We start from the raw sequence: 16,285 nt of genomic DNA on the forward strand, positions 1-16,285 counted from the left end.
TGAATATCAAACTTTTTGCGCATACCGGTAAACCCCACATGTGCCTAAACCACACCCACATTACACAAGCCATTCCCTGAACATTATTGTCATGGCTATGCCCCTTGAAAAGTTGGGCCACTTGCTTGTGTCTGTCCCCCAGGCTGAAAGTTGCCAGCCAGCCCCTGCCGGTCAGCGATGGCTGTCCTGCTCCAAGTTCCTGTTTCACAAGGTAATGCCGCCCGCAATGCATGGCTATGGACAGGGGGAACAGACAAAAAGCATGTGTGTGTGTAACAGACTATGTATGTATATATGTGTGTGTAACAGGCTGTGTGTGTGTGTAACAGGCTATGTGTGTGTGTGTGTAACAGGCTTTGTGTATATGTGTGTGTGTGTGTGTGTGTGTAACAGGGTATGTGTGTGTAACAGGCTTTGTGTGTGTGTGTGTGTGTGTGTGTGTGTGTAACAGGCTATGTATGTATGTCTATATGTGTGTGTGTGTGTGTGTGTGTGTGTAACAGGCTATGTATGTATGTATGTATGTCTATATGTGTGTGTGTGTAACAGGCTATGTATGTATGTCTATATGTGTGTGTAACAGGCTTTGTATATATATGTGTGTGTGTGTGTGTGTTACAGGCTATGTTCTGTATGTGTGAAGGAACAGGCTATGTATGTATGTGTATATATATATATATGTGTGTGTGTGTGTGTGTGTAAGTAACAGGCTATATGTGTGTGTGTAACAGGCTATGTATGTATATGTGTTTGTGTAACAGGCTATGTATGTATATGTGTGTGTGTAACAGGCTTTGTATATATGTGTGTGTGTGTGTGTGTGTAACAGGCTTTGTATGTATATATATATATATATGTGTGTGTTTGTGTAACAGGCTATGTGTGTGTGTAACAGGCTATGGCCCTCATTCAGGTTGGTTCGCCCCCCCCCGCACGTTCACACAGGGGAGTGATGTTGTGCATGTGCAGCCACTTTGTGTGAGCGGGCGCGGCAAACCGATTATTTGCCACCCCGATCGCATGCAGCAGTGTGAACGGAAGCGTGGGGTGGTGGATATGGGTTGCGCCGATGGGAACTCCTATGACGTGGGTGCCGGGGGAGGGCAGCTGATGTCACCGGATGTCAGCTGCCCACCCTCTTCTGGTACAGGAGCGCCACAGATCTAAGACAGCAGAGACTGACTTAGATCTGCGAGCGCTTGAGCAATCATTTGATGGTCGGCGACCGCACTGCCCGGCACACAAGCTGCAAATCGATGATTACTGTATGTAAAACATCCGTTCGCATGCGTGAAATCGGAGGTATTTAGATAACCCGCAAAGCTGCAAATTTTGCAGCTTTGTGGTCAATCAGAATGACCTCCAATGTGTGTGAAGGGAACAGGCTACATGGGGCCCATTTATGACGGATCATATATGGAATGCGATCTGGGTGGGACCATACTGCCCAGGATCACATGACATTAAAGAGGTTTAATGGACACAATCCCCCCTCTCCCTCCAGCCGCACATATCGCTGGCCATCACAATGCATCTGCTCTTGGCGCCGGATCTGTAGCTTTGGGGGACACAGCAGATACCGGCAGCTCAGCTCGGCAATACTGCAAGTAGTGGCATCTGCTGCTTCTTGCCAGAACTGTTGCCGCTTTCCCTGCTGCGTGTGTGAGCTTGGGAGCCTTATACTCCAGAGGCGGCGCTTCAAATGGGGATGATCGTGCCAGCCACAGATCTTGGAGAGAGGATCCGTGGGCTAGCCACCCCTGCTGTATGGCATAGGGGTCTGGGCAGCGCAGGGGGGCAGAGGGTCCCTGTGACGGATGGGCAGACAGCAGTGGGGTCCTTGCGGAGGATGGGAGCTATTACCTAGTTCCCATCGTCCGCAGGGACCCTGGCGCTATCTGCCCATCCGTGACCACGACCCCTTACTCCCATGGGCGCAACCCATATCCACCACCCCACGCTTCTGTCCACACTGCTGCATACGAACGGGGCGGCAAGTAATCGATTAGAATTTTGGCTCATTCTGTGTAGCATAATGTGTAAGGGGCAAGTATAAGGGGTCTACTATTGTGTTGCATAAAGGGTATATGGTGTGGTACACACCCCTATATCCTTTAATGGCCACACCTCTTTTCTGTTGCTCGCCACTCCAGGGGGGCCCCGTGACGCTGTTGTACCGGGGCCCAGGATTTCTCTTGGCAGCCCTGGGAACAGTGGCTCTAAATTGCACACCCTCAGTAATGAAAGGTGCCATCTGCTGAGAATGAAAGGGTTTACACAGAGAGAGAGGGTGCAAATGCACTATGCCAATGGTAGCCAACCCTAGCCCTCGAGAGATACCAACAGTTCACATTTTCCAGACAACCTAGCTGCTGCACAGCTGCACTCATTAATCACTGACACATTTTAAAAGATCTACAGGTGGAGCTAATTAGCTCACTTGTGATTCTGTGAGGAGACCTGCAAAACATGCACTGTTGGTAGCTCTCGAGGACTAGGGTTGGCTACCCCAGCACTATGCGATCATTACATTATAATATATACTAAGAGGTTGTTGGTACATCATTGGCCAGTGATATTGGCCTGCCCACCAATCGTCCAGGTCACCTCTTGTCGAGCAGGTCCCTAACACTATGGGGTCACCACCTGGGACGCAGGGAACCCCGAAACAGGATCCAGCTAAGGACCCCCCCAGGGAATCACAATAAAGAATAGTGATAGTAAAGTGGTAACATTATAAGTATGGAGGTCCCTGCTATATGTTTAGAGGTAGAGAGTATGTGAAATAAAGAGTGCATACATAAATAATAAACAAACATGATGTAAAAAGTGACTGTGTATTTAAGTTGTGATGCCCTGAGACAGTCCAGCCAGAACAGCCCGGGGGCCCCACGCCCAGATGCCAACCCCACATTTTCTGACACTATGTACAAATAAATAGGACTTACTTGGAATTATGCCTCTGTCTCAGTGCAGTCCATGCTGGTTCCCTGCTTAAATACATAGAGGGTGGTGGGGGGGGGGGATGTGGATCATCTATTAGGTCGACAGTCATTAGGTTGACCACGTTGGGTTGACATGGGGCAAGGTCGACAGGGTTATAGGTCGACATGGGTCAAGGTCGACAGGTGTTTAGGTCGCCATGGGTTTAGGTCGACAGTCGTTAGGTCAACACCGACACAGTTGTAGGTGAATCGCAGCCACGCGCATCGCTCGCTTTGCTCGTGATGCTTCGGGCAGGGTGCCTCATTGCGCTCGGCACACTATTTTATTCTCCCGCCACGGCCTAGTGGATGGTAGGGCATGAAATGCCGCCTGTTGGCACGTCGGCTCAAAAACAGTGAAAAACCTCATGTCGACCTAACGACTGTCGACCTAAACCCATGTCGACCTAAAACCTGTCGACCTTGACCCATGTTGACCTATAACCCTGTCGACCTTCCCCATGTCGACCATGTACAAATAAATTGGACTTACTTGGAATTATGCCTCTGTCTCAGTGCAGTCCATGCTGGTTCCCTGCTTAAAAACATAGAGGGTGGTGGGGGGGTGTGTGGATCATCTATTAGACCACACTTAGGTCGACAGTCATTAGGTTGACCACGTTGGGTCGACATGGGGCAAGGTCGACAGGGTTATAGCAGTTATTACTCCATTTCTGAAAAAACAGAATTCTGATCCAAGCTCTCTCTCAAACTACCGTCCCATTTCTCAACTTCCATGCACCTCCAAACTACTTGAAAGACTTGCTTATACTCGCCTCACACACTTTCTTAACTCGCACAACTTAATGGACCCGCATCAGTCAGGCTTTCGTGCCCAAAACTCCACAGAGACAGCACTGACTAAAGTTGTGAATGATCTGGTCACTGCTAAGCCTAAAGGACACTACTCACTACTAATTCTTCTAGATCTCTCTGCTGCTTTTGACACTGTTGACCACACACTTCTCATACAAACACTACAATCCATAGGTCTTAAAGACACAGCCCTCTCTTGGTTCTCATCCTACCTCTCTAACCACTCCTTTAGTGTTCGTTTCTCTGATTCTACCTCCTCTTCGCTACCTCTTTCAGTTGGAGTACTTCAGGGTTCAGTTTTAGGTCCCCTGCTTTTCTCAATCTATACCTCATCTCTTGGCAAACTAATCAGCTCCTTTGGATTTCAGTATCATCTGTATGCGGATGATACTCAGCTCTACCTCTCCTCCCCGGACCTGTCCCCATCTGTATTGAGCCGTGTCTCTGAATGCCTTTCTGCTGTTTCATCCTGGATGTCATCTCGCCACCTCAAACTTAATATCTCAAAAACAGAATTAATTATATTTCCGCCAATAAATAGTAGTTACCAACCTGATATCTCTATCGCTGTTGAGAAGATGACAATCACTCCTACCTCCCAAGCTCGCTGCCTAGGTGTTATCCTTGACTCAGAACTTTCCTTTGTACCCCACATTCAATCTGTCTCAAAATCATGCCACATGCACCTAAAAAACATATTTAAAATTCGCCCTTACCTTACACAAGACACTGCAAAAACTCTAATCCATGCTCTCATCATCTCACGCATTGATTATTGCAATAGTCTCCTTATTGGCCTTCCCCAATACAGACTCTCACCACCAGGGGCGCTGGAACGTTTTTAGGTTGGGGGGGGCAAGATATAATCTCATTTTGGCGCCCCCTAAATTGCTATATGTTACCCCCGGGCACTATACACACTGGCAGCGGCATATACATGTGGGCATTATACACAGGGCAGCGGCATATATGGATGGGCATTATACACAGGGTAGCGGCATATATGCATGGGCATTATACACAGGGCAGCGGCATATATGCGTGGGCATTATACACAAGGCAGCGGCATTTACGCATGGGCATTATACACAGGGCAGCGGCATATACACGTGGGCATTATACACCTGATAGCGACAGAACACAGGGGGGCTGATAGCGACAGAACACAGGGGGGGTTACAGTGACAGAACACAGGGGGGCTGACAGTGACAGAACACAGGGGGGCTGATAGCGACAGAACACAGGGGGGCTGATAGTGACAGAACACAGGGGGGGTTACAGTGACAGAAAACAGGGGGGCTGATAGCGACAGAACACAGGGGGGCTGATAGCGACAGAACACAGGGGGGCTGATAGCGACAGAACACAGGGGGGCTGATAGCGACAGAACACAGGGGAGCTGACAGTGACAGAAAACAGGGGGGCTGACAGTGACAGAACACAGGGGGGCTGACAGTGACAGAACACAGGGGGGGTTACAGTGACAGAACACAGGGGGGGTTACAGTGACAGAACACAGGGGAGCTGATAGTGACAGAAAACAGGGGGGCTGATAGCGACAGAACACAGGGGGGCTGATAGCGACAGAACACAGGGGGGCTGACAGTGACAGAAAACAGGGGGGCTGACAGTGACAGAAAACAGGGGGGGTTACAGTGACAGAACACAGGGGGGGTTACAGTGACAGAACACAGGGGGGCTGACAGTGACAGAACACAGGGGGGGCTGACAGTGACAAAGCACAGGGGGGCTGATAGTGACAGAAAAAAGGGGGGGTTACAGTGACAGAACACAGGGGGGCTGACAGTGACAGAAAACAGGGGAGGTTACAGTGACAGAACACAGGGGGGCTGACAGTGACAGAACACAGGGGGGCTGACAGTGACAGAACACAGGGGGGGCTGACAGTGACAGAACACAGGGGGGGGTGACAGTAACAGAACACAGGGGGGGTTACAGTGACAGAAGGGGGGCTGACAGTGACAGAACACAGAGGGGTTAGGTTACAGTGACAGAAGGGGGGGGACAGTGTCTCCCGTGCCCCATCCTGCTGACCAGTGACCTTAATTGCGTTGCAGCATTTATAGCACTTACTTCCCGCTCGTTGCACCGGTGCCATCAGCAGCTCTGTGCTGCCTTGTGTAGCTGGGAGAGAGGTGAGCATTTCCTCTTTTGCCGATGACTGCAGGCGCGGAAAGGCACAGCGCGGCCGACCGCAGCAGCAAATTGATTTGAGGCTCTGCTGGGCGGGGAGAACGTCAACGTGCTGTATTCTCGCGTGGGTCAGGGGGAGGGGGCGCACTGTTTTTGCTGAGCTGACTGAAGGCTGGCCGCTCTGCAATATAACTGCAGCGGTAGCACTGCCTTGTCTTTTGAACGCACCGTATGTCCACACAACTGCCAGCACCTCTGTTGACAGGTGCAGTGGTAGGAACAGTTATGTACAGCAGGAGCAGAGTCGCAGAGCAGGGACAGCGGCGCCTCTCCAGCCTGGCGTGCCCTGCCGCCCGCACAGCTGCTTTAGCGCCTCAGTAATTTTGGGGGGGGCAAGCTGCCCCCTTGCCCCCCCCGTTCCGGCGCCACTGCTCACCACTACAGTCCATTATGAATGCAGCTGCAAGGCTAATCTTCCTAGCCAGACGTTCATCGTCTGCAAAGCTACTCTGTCAGTCACTTCACTGGTTACCTGTATTCTACCGTATTCAATACAAAATTCTTTTACTTACACACAAAGCCATAAACCAAACTACACCAACATACTGTACATATCTTCACTTATCTCAAAATATCATCCAACACGACCTCTACGCTCCTCCCAAGATCTGCATCTCTCATCCCCACACATTACTCGCTCCCATTCCCGACTGCAGGACTTTCTTCGGGCTGCACCCACTCTGTGGAATGCCCTCCCAAGCCCAATAAGACTCTCCTCCAGTCTCCAAACCTATAAGCGTTCCCTAAAAACTCAGCTCTTCAGGCAAGCTTATCAAATTCCAGAACCAGTCATAGAACCTTGCGTTCTGGTGGAATCGATGAAATAAAGAATACAGTATCTATCCTTATGTATCAATGCCTATTTCCCTATAGATTGTAAGATTGCGAGCAGGGCCCTCCTACATTTTGACTGTCTGTAAATACCCTGTTTTGTTGTATCACTGTCCCCTATGTAAAGCGCAACGGAATATGCTGCGCTATATAAGAAACTGTTAATAAATAAATAAATATAGGTCGACATGGGTCAAGGTCGTCAGGTGTTTAGGTCGACATGGGTTTAGGTCAACAGTCGTTAGGTCGACATGGGTTTTTCACTGTTTGTTTACCCAAATGTCGACACAGTCAACACGGACACAGTTGGAGGTGAACCGCAGCCCCGCGCATCGCTCGCTTTGCTCGCGATGCTTCAGGCACTATTTTATTCTCCCAGCACGCCCTAGTGGATGGTAGGGCATGAAATACCGCCTGTTGGCATGTCGGCTCAAAAAACTGTGAAAAACCTCATGTCGACCTAACGACTGTCGACCTAAACCCATGTCGACATTGGCCCATGTCGACCTAAAACCTGTCGACCATGACCCATGTCGACATATAACCCTGTCGACCTTGCCCCATGTCGACCCAACGTGGTCGACCTAATGACTGTCGACCGAAGTGTGGTCTAATAGATGACAGTTTCCCGTGGGGGGAGGGGTGCTAATCTAGATGAGGCATTCTCAATCCTCAGGTGTGTATTGCTACACAGATACATGGTATGAATACATCTTTGTGGTGGTTTTTGTTTTTGGGCCAAAATTTGATAACTGTCAAATGAGTCAAACCTAAAAATTGCTCTGTTCTTCTGTGGGGGTCATCACAGAATCGGTGCAATTTATTGCCCCATCCTAAAACATTGAGTATGCTATAATCGGTCCAATTGGATCCTAAAGCCTAACTTTCAAATCCAAACCTGCAAAGGACATACTGTAACCTTTGTAATTAAATACGTATTCCAACATACATACCCCTTTCAGATAATTCTAACAGAATTTTGTACAGTGATGCAACCTGGCCAAGATCGCTTATAGGGAAAAGTGGCTCTAAATTGCACACCCTCAGTTATGAAAGGTGCCATCTGCTGAGAATAAAGTGGTTTACACAGAGAGAGAGGGTGCAAATGCACTATGCGATCATTACATTCTAATATATAATAAGAGGTTGTTGGTATATCATTGGCCAGTGATATTGGCCTGCCCACCAGTCCAGGTCAACTCTTGTCGAGCAGGTCCCTAACACTATGGGGTCACAACCTGGGACGCAGGGAACCCCGAAACAGGATCCAGCTAAGGACCCCCCCAGGGCATCACAATAAGAATAACGCAGTGACTGCCATAGGAAAGGAGTGAATTAAACATCCAAGGCTGTGTGTACACAATAGAGCATGTGACTCGGAGCCAATAGGAAAGCAGGGGAGGGCAGAGTTAGCTGGGATAATAGGGACAGGGAAGGAGGAGTCTTCCTCTTCTCCCTGTGGAGCTAGGTCAGCTCAAGCGCCAGGACATGGACCCCAATCAGCACGGCAAAACGGGAGAGCGGAGGCCGGGATGCGGGGGTCAGCGGGGGGTCGGCACAATACACAAGGCAGAGGAGGGGAGGCACAGGGTAGGCCACTAGAGGGCGCTAGGAGAACAAAGCAGTATCATACACACAGGGATGCAGAAGCACGTAGCAGGAGCAGGGAATGGAGGTCAGGGGAACAATTCAGGGCAGCCTCTTCCAGGTCTGCCAGTGACTCTGGACCAGCCTCGCCTCCCCGCACGTTCGATCCCTCCATGTTATCCACTTTCTTTAGTACAATGGCAGGGGCACTAGCACCACTCATGGAGGGGTCAAGCGTGCCGACGGACGCACGGAGGCAAAACAGGGAGAAAACTCCCCGCAGGTCAGCCTGGAAGGGGCAACACCACAGGGGCGGAGGTCAGTGGGCCATGCTTCCAGGTCAATACACAACAGGGGACCGGCACGCACGCCCTCTGGGGAACACTTAATTATCTCCACAGATGGACAATCGACAGAGGACGCTGAGCAGGGTGCGCAAAGCAGCATGGAAGAACGCGATGAGTCGGAGGACGCATGGTCAGAGCAGCTAAGCTCAGCAGGTGAGCGTTATGCAAGTACTAAAATGTGGGCTAGTGGTAGTTCATCCACTGATAGCCGTTCTTCATCTTCCTCATCTTCTTCCTCAGGCGGGTCCAAATCAGGTAGTACTGCCAGGGCCCGTAAACGCGCAGCAAAATACGCTAAGAGAGAAGCGAATAGGCAGGACAGGCACAAAAAACGCAAAAGGTCAGCTGTCACGCAGGGAGAGGAAAAGGCGTAATCAACCGGGGGTGGTCCACTGCGACTACACCGCAGTTTCACGGGGTGTGAGGGAAAGCTGCTGGATAAAAATCGAAAAAGGCGATTATGTCGACTTTTTCAGCCTTACAGAGGAATCCAAGCAAGAGTTTAAGGCAGCAAAGGCAAAAGGGGAAGAAGGGTTAGAGGCATTCAGAACCTACCAAAATTGGTTTGCTGGATATTTTGTCTTTGCGGCCTGTTATTTAGAGGACAGGCCTGAAGAACACATGAATGTCATCCGCTACGGCCACATGATACATGACATGCAGATAAAATATGGGGGTGTGGAATGGCGCAAATATGACGAACAGTTCCGCCGTAAGCAGGACTGTCTGCATGTCATGGATCTGGGCTGTAAGGATGTCGAAATATGGATGAACTTAGCCAAGGCGCAGCAGGCGGTTTCAGACCCCCCCAGGGCGGCCGCGTTGGCAGGTACACACACAGCAGGGGCACAGCAGCGACAGTGGGGAGGTCCAGCACCCACACGCCGTGTCCCGCAAGGGGGGGGCCATCAGGACCCGGGGTATCAGGACCCGGGTCACAGAAAGGTAAATGTTACGCCTTTAACGGGTCAACATGCTTTATGGGTCAAAGGTGTCGTTTTCGGCACGCGTGCACACACTGCAACGGCAATCACCCGGCCCACAGCTGCTTTCGGAACGGCCGCCAGCAGCCAGGAACGAAAGCAGCCGCTCCTGTCAAAAACCCAGCCCCTGGTCGGTAGAGCACATACGCCGGTATGGTTGTCAGCCATGGCCGGTTGGCTGCAGCGGTACCCTAACAGGGAGGTGGCCGGTTTTTTACAGAGGGGTTTTAGCCAGGGTTTCAGCCTGCCCATACAGGGGGAGGTAAGGGGGGGCCCTTATCGAAACCTCCAGTCAGCCCACAACTTCCCCACCATACTTAGGGAAAAGGTAGAAAAAGAGATCAAGTTAGGCAGAATGGATGGCCCTTTTTCGGAGCCACCAATGGCGAACATGGTAATTTCCCCAGTAGGGGTGGTACCGAAAAAGGACCCTGGGAAATTCAGGCTGATACAGCATTTATCTTACCCATTCGGCCTCTCCGTCAACGACGCCATCCCCATGGAACAATGCTCAGTGACATATCAGTCATTCGACGATGCAGTGTCCATGGTAAGGTCGTTCGGCGTGGGGGCTCTCATGGCTAAGATCGATGTAGAATCAGCATTCCGCCTACTTCCCCTCAACCCAGATGCTTTTAGGTGGATGGGTTTCCGCATTGAAAGCGAATACTTTATTGACAAGTGTTTGCCAGTGGGATGTTCGGCATCATGTGCATACTTCGAGAAGTTTAGCACATTCCTACACTGGTGCGTGGAGGAGGCCACAGGAATGCGCGGGATCGCGCATTACCTGGATGACTTCCTCTGCGTCGGACCAGGCTCCAACCAATGTTCGCACCTACTGTCCAATATCCGTTCCCTCTTCCAACAATTCGGCGTGCCGATAGCAGAAGAGAAAACGGAGGGCCCTGTCACATGTTTGTCATTTCTGGGGATCCAGATCGACACAGTGAGGGGTTACTGCCGGCTGCCACCGGACAAAGTGGCCAAGCTGGGGGACAGTATAGCATTATGCCTAACATCCCATAAGATCACACTGCGTCAGGCACAGTCGCTGTTAGGACAACTAAACTTCGCATGCAGGGTCATACCAATGGGTCGCCTATTCTGCAGGAATCTTGAGCGGGCCACAGCGGGGATTGCCAGAGCACACCACTTCGTTCGCTTGTCCGCCGAAATCCAGCGAGACCTGGCAGTATGGGCCTCCTTTCTGGAGGAGTTTAACGGTGTGCGGATCTGGCTTGCCCCCGCTGTGGACAACTCAACACTGCAGCTCTACACAGATGCAGCTGGATCAACAGGTTTCAGTTGTTACCTGGAGGGACAGTGGTGCGCGACCGCCTGGCCCGTCAGTGGGGCCAGGACGGGTGGACCAGGGACATGCTACTCCTGGAGCTATTCCCCATAATGGTTGCCATGGAAATTTGGAGGGAACAGCTGCGGGACCGCAGCTTGCTATTTTGGTGTGACAATTACAGCACGGTGCACGCCATCAATAAACAGAAGGCAAAATCCATCATGTTGCTGCGCATACTGGCGCAACTATCGCTACAGTGCTTGCGTTTTAACATCCTGTTCAGGGCACGACACGTGCCAGGGGTGGAGAACGAAATTGCAGACGCACTGTCAAGGTTTCAATGGGAAAGGTTTCACAAACTGGCACCCGAAGCTAACATTGTCGGGGTCCCTTGCCTCTCTTATGTTTGGCAGGTAGTCAAGCCGGCATGGAGGGGCTAGCGCAACTCGCAGTAGCGCCGGCTACACTCAAGACATATCGCCAAGCATGGAGAGAGTGGTAATCATTCGCGGGAAGGGCAGGGCACTCAGGTATGCGTAGAGAAAATCTTATGTTATCTTTCATTTGGCGCCTGCACAGCTCAGGTAGGTCCAGGTCGGTGGCGCAGCGCTATTTAGCAGGCATTTCCTTCTTTGCGAATCTAAAGGGGCAAGACGATGTCACTAAGGGTTTTCTAATAAGTAAAGCCATGAAGGGGTGGGCGCGGGCAACGCCAGTTAGTCAGGATGCTCGCCGCCCAATAGATTGCTCCCTCCTGCAAAGGATATTGGGGGAATTAAAGCAGTATGCAGAGTCCGCATTTGAGATGCTGCTCTTCCGCCTGGCTTTTTCTATGGCCTTCCATGGGGCATTCCGCGTGTCTGAGCTGGTCGCCCCATCCAAAACACGGGATTCCAACTTGCTGCAATCAGACGTGCGATTAGACAGCGGGTCGCTATGGTGCAGAATAAGGAGGTCCAAGACGGACCAAGAGGGGAAAGGGAAGTGGATAGCCCTGGGCCCCGCCTCATCGGGGTGTGTGTGTCCAGTAACATTAGCATACCAATACGCGACAGTCAGACCAGAGGGGGGAGGATCCTACCTACTGCACTACGGGAGTTCACCACTAACCAGGTACCAATTCAACTGGATGTTGCGGAAAAGCCTGAAGGGGTTAGGCCTCTCCCCAGGGGAATTCGGAACCCACTCCTTCAGAATAGGGGCCGCTACAACAGCAGCTGGGGCAGGACGGACGCCGGAGGAAATTAGGACACTGGGCCGATGGCGTTCCGCCAGTTACAAAAAATACATCCGCCCTCACCTACTGCCATGAGGGCAGTGTGCCCGCACAATTGCGCTGGCGCTGGGTAGATGTTTGTGTGTCATTTGTGCCCATCCTACTCGGGGATTAACTACGCTCTGTTGGGCAGAGCGTCCGGAGTTTTCACGCTTTTTTACCTGAACTGACGGACAGAATTCTATAGTCAATTGTCCCTCAGCAGGTCCAGACGTTTTTGTCCTCCGGCCGAGTAAACCCCATCCCCAGAACCCTACCCCTCTTGTGTCAGTAACGGGCGTTCTATTGGTACTTTACCAATTTCTATGCAACCAAAATTGGGCAGCAAAAATTCTCTTTCTTTGGCAGATTCTCCTAAATAGCATAGCAGGCAGTCCTTACGAATCAATAATAACTCCTCTCACACATTTCCTTCCTCTATAGGTCTGGCAAGCGATAGCCGCAGGGTGTGGATGGTAGGTCACTCTTTTGTGCATTGGGCCGCAAAACTGGTAGAGTCAGAGGGCGGGCCCGCATTCGCCGGCTCACACATGGTAAGGTGGTTAGGTATTCGGGGCATGGGATGGTGTGAGCTTAAGCCGTTCCTGATGGTGAACGTACGTTTATATGGGTCGCCCGATATCCTGGTGATTCACTTAGGCGGCAACGACCTGGGAAAAATGTCCCAACTGGAGCTGCGGGCACAGATCTTAAGTGATCTGGAGGCTATTAACGCAGCATGGCCTACCTGCACCATAATTTGGTCATATATCATACCCCGGTTGCATTGGAGAGGGGCACGAGATGGTAGAGCAATAAATGAGGCTAGGAAGAAACTTACGCAGCGGTGGCACGGTGGCTCATAGCTGCCGGAGGGACGGTCATAAAGCATGACCAAATTAAGTATCAGTGCCAACATCTCTTCCGGCCTGACGGGGTACATCTGGTGAAAGAAGGGCTGTTTATGTTCTTGGAGGATCTGTTCCTTGGGGTAACTTCAGTGTTATAGGCTGGTGGCGGGGCGGGGGTGTCCTGGGACCAGGACCCCTCCGCTTTGGCGGGAAAGAACGGCAGATTAATTGATTTAGGTCTTCAGTAAGCGATGTTTATACATCACATCGGTTGTTTTCGGTGCGCTCACCTTCATTGACTATAGGCCGGCGCTAGATCACCCGCTCGGGGGACGGCGAGACCACCCGGTCGGGTTGGCAGTCAATGGAGTAGGTGGAGCCATACCGCTTGTGTAAGTAATACGTTATTACATACGTCAGTCGTGGGGTGGAGCTTAGATCACTAGCCGTTCTTTCTGGGCCACCATTTAATTAAGAAATTTTAATACAAACAATTAGCTTAAAATGTTTTAAATAAATTCAGCTAACAATTTCTGCCAGATCCAAGTCTCCGAGTCGTTATTTCAGGTTTATATAAGTAAGTGTTGAAATATGAAAATGTATACATGCACAAGGTCACACATCAGATGCTAGGATGTTTAAGAATAGTGATAGTAAAGTGGTAAAATTATAAGTATGGAGGTCCCTACTATATGTTTGGTGGTAGAGCGTATGTAAAATAATGATAGACAGGTCCTCAAATAATGTTTTCTTTAATTAGCATGGCTTCTATGTTCATACAGTAGCAATCTGTACCATCGACTTGTGTAACCATGAAAATCTGTCGCTGCAAATTTTATGCAAGTACACTGTCCACAAAGTACAGTAAGTCTATGCGCGTACACTGTCCCCAAAGTGTCTACTCGTGTGAAAAATAACCGTGCTTTGTAACGTGGTATGGACAATAAGTGTATCGTGCACATGGCAGCCTGCCATTGTTAATTTTTTTTGTGCAATAGGAAATTGCAAAGCAACAAATACAGTACGGTAACTATTGATTTAAAAATAAAAGAAAAGTACGTTTAAAAAAAAAATTGGGTACTTATGTAATATCTTGGCTCCCGTTTTTCGGTACTTGTGAGTTATCCGGGCTTCCGATTTTTTCATCGCGCCTGAAATCGGGGGCATCGCGTCGGTCGTGGCCGTTATAAGGAGCCGCGACGCGATGCCCACGATTTCCCATAGACAGTAATGTTAAAAGACACGATGGACCCGATTTCCGACACGATTTCCCATAGACAGTAATGTTAAAAGACGCGATGGACCCGATTTCCCATAGACAGCAATGTTAAAATAAAATTACAATGTGAAATTGGCCAATATGTTTTTAAAAAAAATGTTTCAAGGCCCCCCACCACCGTTAACGCCACCCCGCTATTGACGCCAACCCGAAGCGTGGCGAGCGCAGCGAGCCCGCGAGGGGCGGCGATACGCGTCCTCCGACCTTTTCATGCCCTACTATCCACTAGGGCGTGGAGTGAGAATAGAATAGTGTGGCGAGCGCAGCGAGCCACCGAGCCCGAAGCGTGGCGAGCGCAGCCGGACACCTTCACAGGTATCCGCGTGCCCTTGCGGGCTTCACAGGTGTCCGCGTCCCCTCGCGGGGCTCGCTGCGCTCGCCACGCTTCGGGCTCGGTGGCTCGCTGCGCTCGCCACACTATTCTATTCTCACTCCACGCCCTAGTGGATAGTAGGGCATGAAAAGGTCGGAGGACGCGTACCGCCGCCCCTCGCGGGCTCGCTGCGCTCGCCACGCTTCGGGTTGGCGTCAATAGCGGGGTGGCGTTAACGGTGGTGGGGGGCCATGAAACATTTTTTTTTAAAACATATTGCCCAATTTCACATTGTAATTTTATTTTAACATTGCTGTCTATGGGAAATCGGGTCCATCGCGTCTTTTAACATTACTGTCTATGGGAAATCGGGTCCATCGTGTCTTAACATTACTGTCTGTGGGAAATCGTGGGCATCGCGTCGCGGCCCCTTATAACGGCCACGACCGACGCGATGCCCCCGATATCGTGTCTTTTAACATTACTGTCTATGGGAAATCGGGGGCATCGCGTCGCGGCCCCTTATAACGGCCACGACCGACGCGATGCCCCCGATTTGGAGCTAAATCGTGGGCATCGCGTCGGTCAGGTGTCCTTAAGTTAACCAAACTTAAGGACAAAATCGGCAGCCCGGATAACTCACAAGTACCCGTTTTTCTTATGAGACCGCGTCCCCTCGCGGGGCTCGCTGCGCTCGCCACACTTCGGGCGCGGTGGCTTGCTCCATGCGTAGTTGGATAGTAGGGGTATGAAAAAATGGGGTGCATTTAACATGGGAGCCCAGATAATACATAAGTACCAAAAATTTTACTCAACAGTGGATCAAACTAGTGTTGCTGCTCAGTGTAGCTGTGCCTCTACCCGCTAGGCCACTGTTACCTGTGATTTTACTTGCTCCATTAGTGTATAATACTGTATACTGTATGTAATACGAGGCTTGCCCCGTACAGTACGCTGTTTTCATGGAGCAGTACACGGTAATGATAAACAGGTCCTCAAATAATGTTTCTTTAATATTCCAGCATTAGTAAAGGTTAGCATGGCTTCCATGGTCATACAATAGCAATCTGTACCAATTACATTAATAATTGTAAGCATCTGCTGCTGCAAATTAAATACAAGTACTCTGTCCCTAAAGTTCAGACAAAATCTATAGTGTGAAGTTGCGCGGCAGCCTGACTGCGTTTTGTAGAAAAGATTTTTTGTGCATGCGCTGTACTGCTTAGGAAAAGTGGCATCTGGTGGTTAATGAGTATAATTGCAGGTTACAATTACAACATTACGTTACATTTATTACCCAATTTATAACTGGACTATAGCGCAAGGAGCAGGCGCGATTCGCATAGTGCACGTTATGCGGTACGCAGCCAGATTATATGAGGACACATCTGTATATAGTTATCATCAACAATGCCATAACTGGGTGCCAGCCACACCCCTGGAGTACATCACATTGGGCCTTATTCTGGTCGATGCGTACTTTCCCGAATTCTTTCGGATGGCGCTATGCGCATGTGCCACGCATGGT

At 50.4% G+C, this 16,285-nt stretch overlaps 1 long non-coding RNA gene across 3 annotated transcripts in view; it reads right to left on the reverse strand.

Annotated features, from left to right (window-relative positions):
• LOC146025748 (uncharacterized) overlaps positions 1–16,285 on the reverse strand; it is a 41,251-nt gene that overhangs the window by 18,150 nt on the left and 6,816 nt on the right. The window contains exons 1-2 of one of the 3 annotated variants that reach the window (XR_014454277.1): positions 3,478–5,021; positions 2,949–2,993 (exon numbers count right to left, since the gene is read on the reverse strand). The exons of 1 other annotated variant lie outside the window; for it this stretch is intronic. This is a non-coding gene — a long non-coding RNA (uncharacterized LOC146025748). Of the gene's footprint in view, positions 1–2,948; positions 3,420–3,477; positions 5,022–16,285 lie in introns of those variants that run through there. One more of the 3 variants, XR_014454276.1, reaches the window with a different exon arrangement.

The sequence above is a fragment of the Crinia signifera genome, chromosome 8 (assembly GCF_055691185.1).
Source record: "Crinia signifera chromosome 8, ASM5569118v1, whole genome shotgun sequence".
Classification (NCBI taxonomy): Eukaryota; Metazoa; Chordata; class Amphibia; order Anura; family Myobatrachidae; genus Crinia; species Crinia signifera.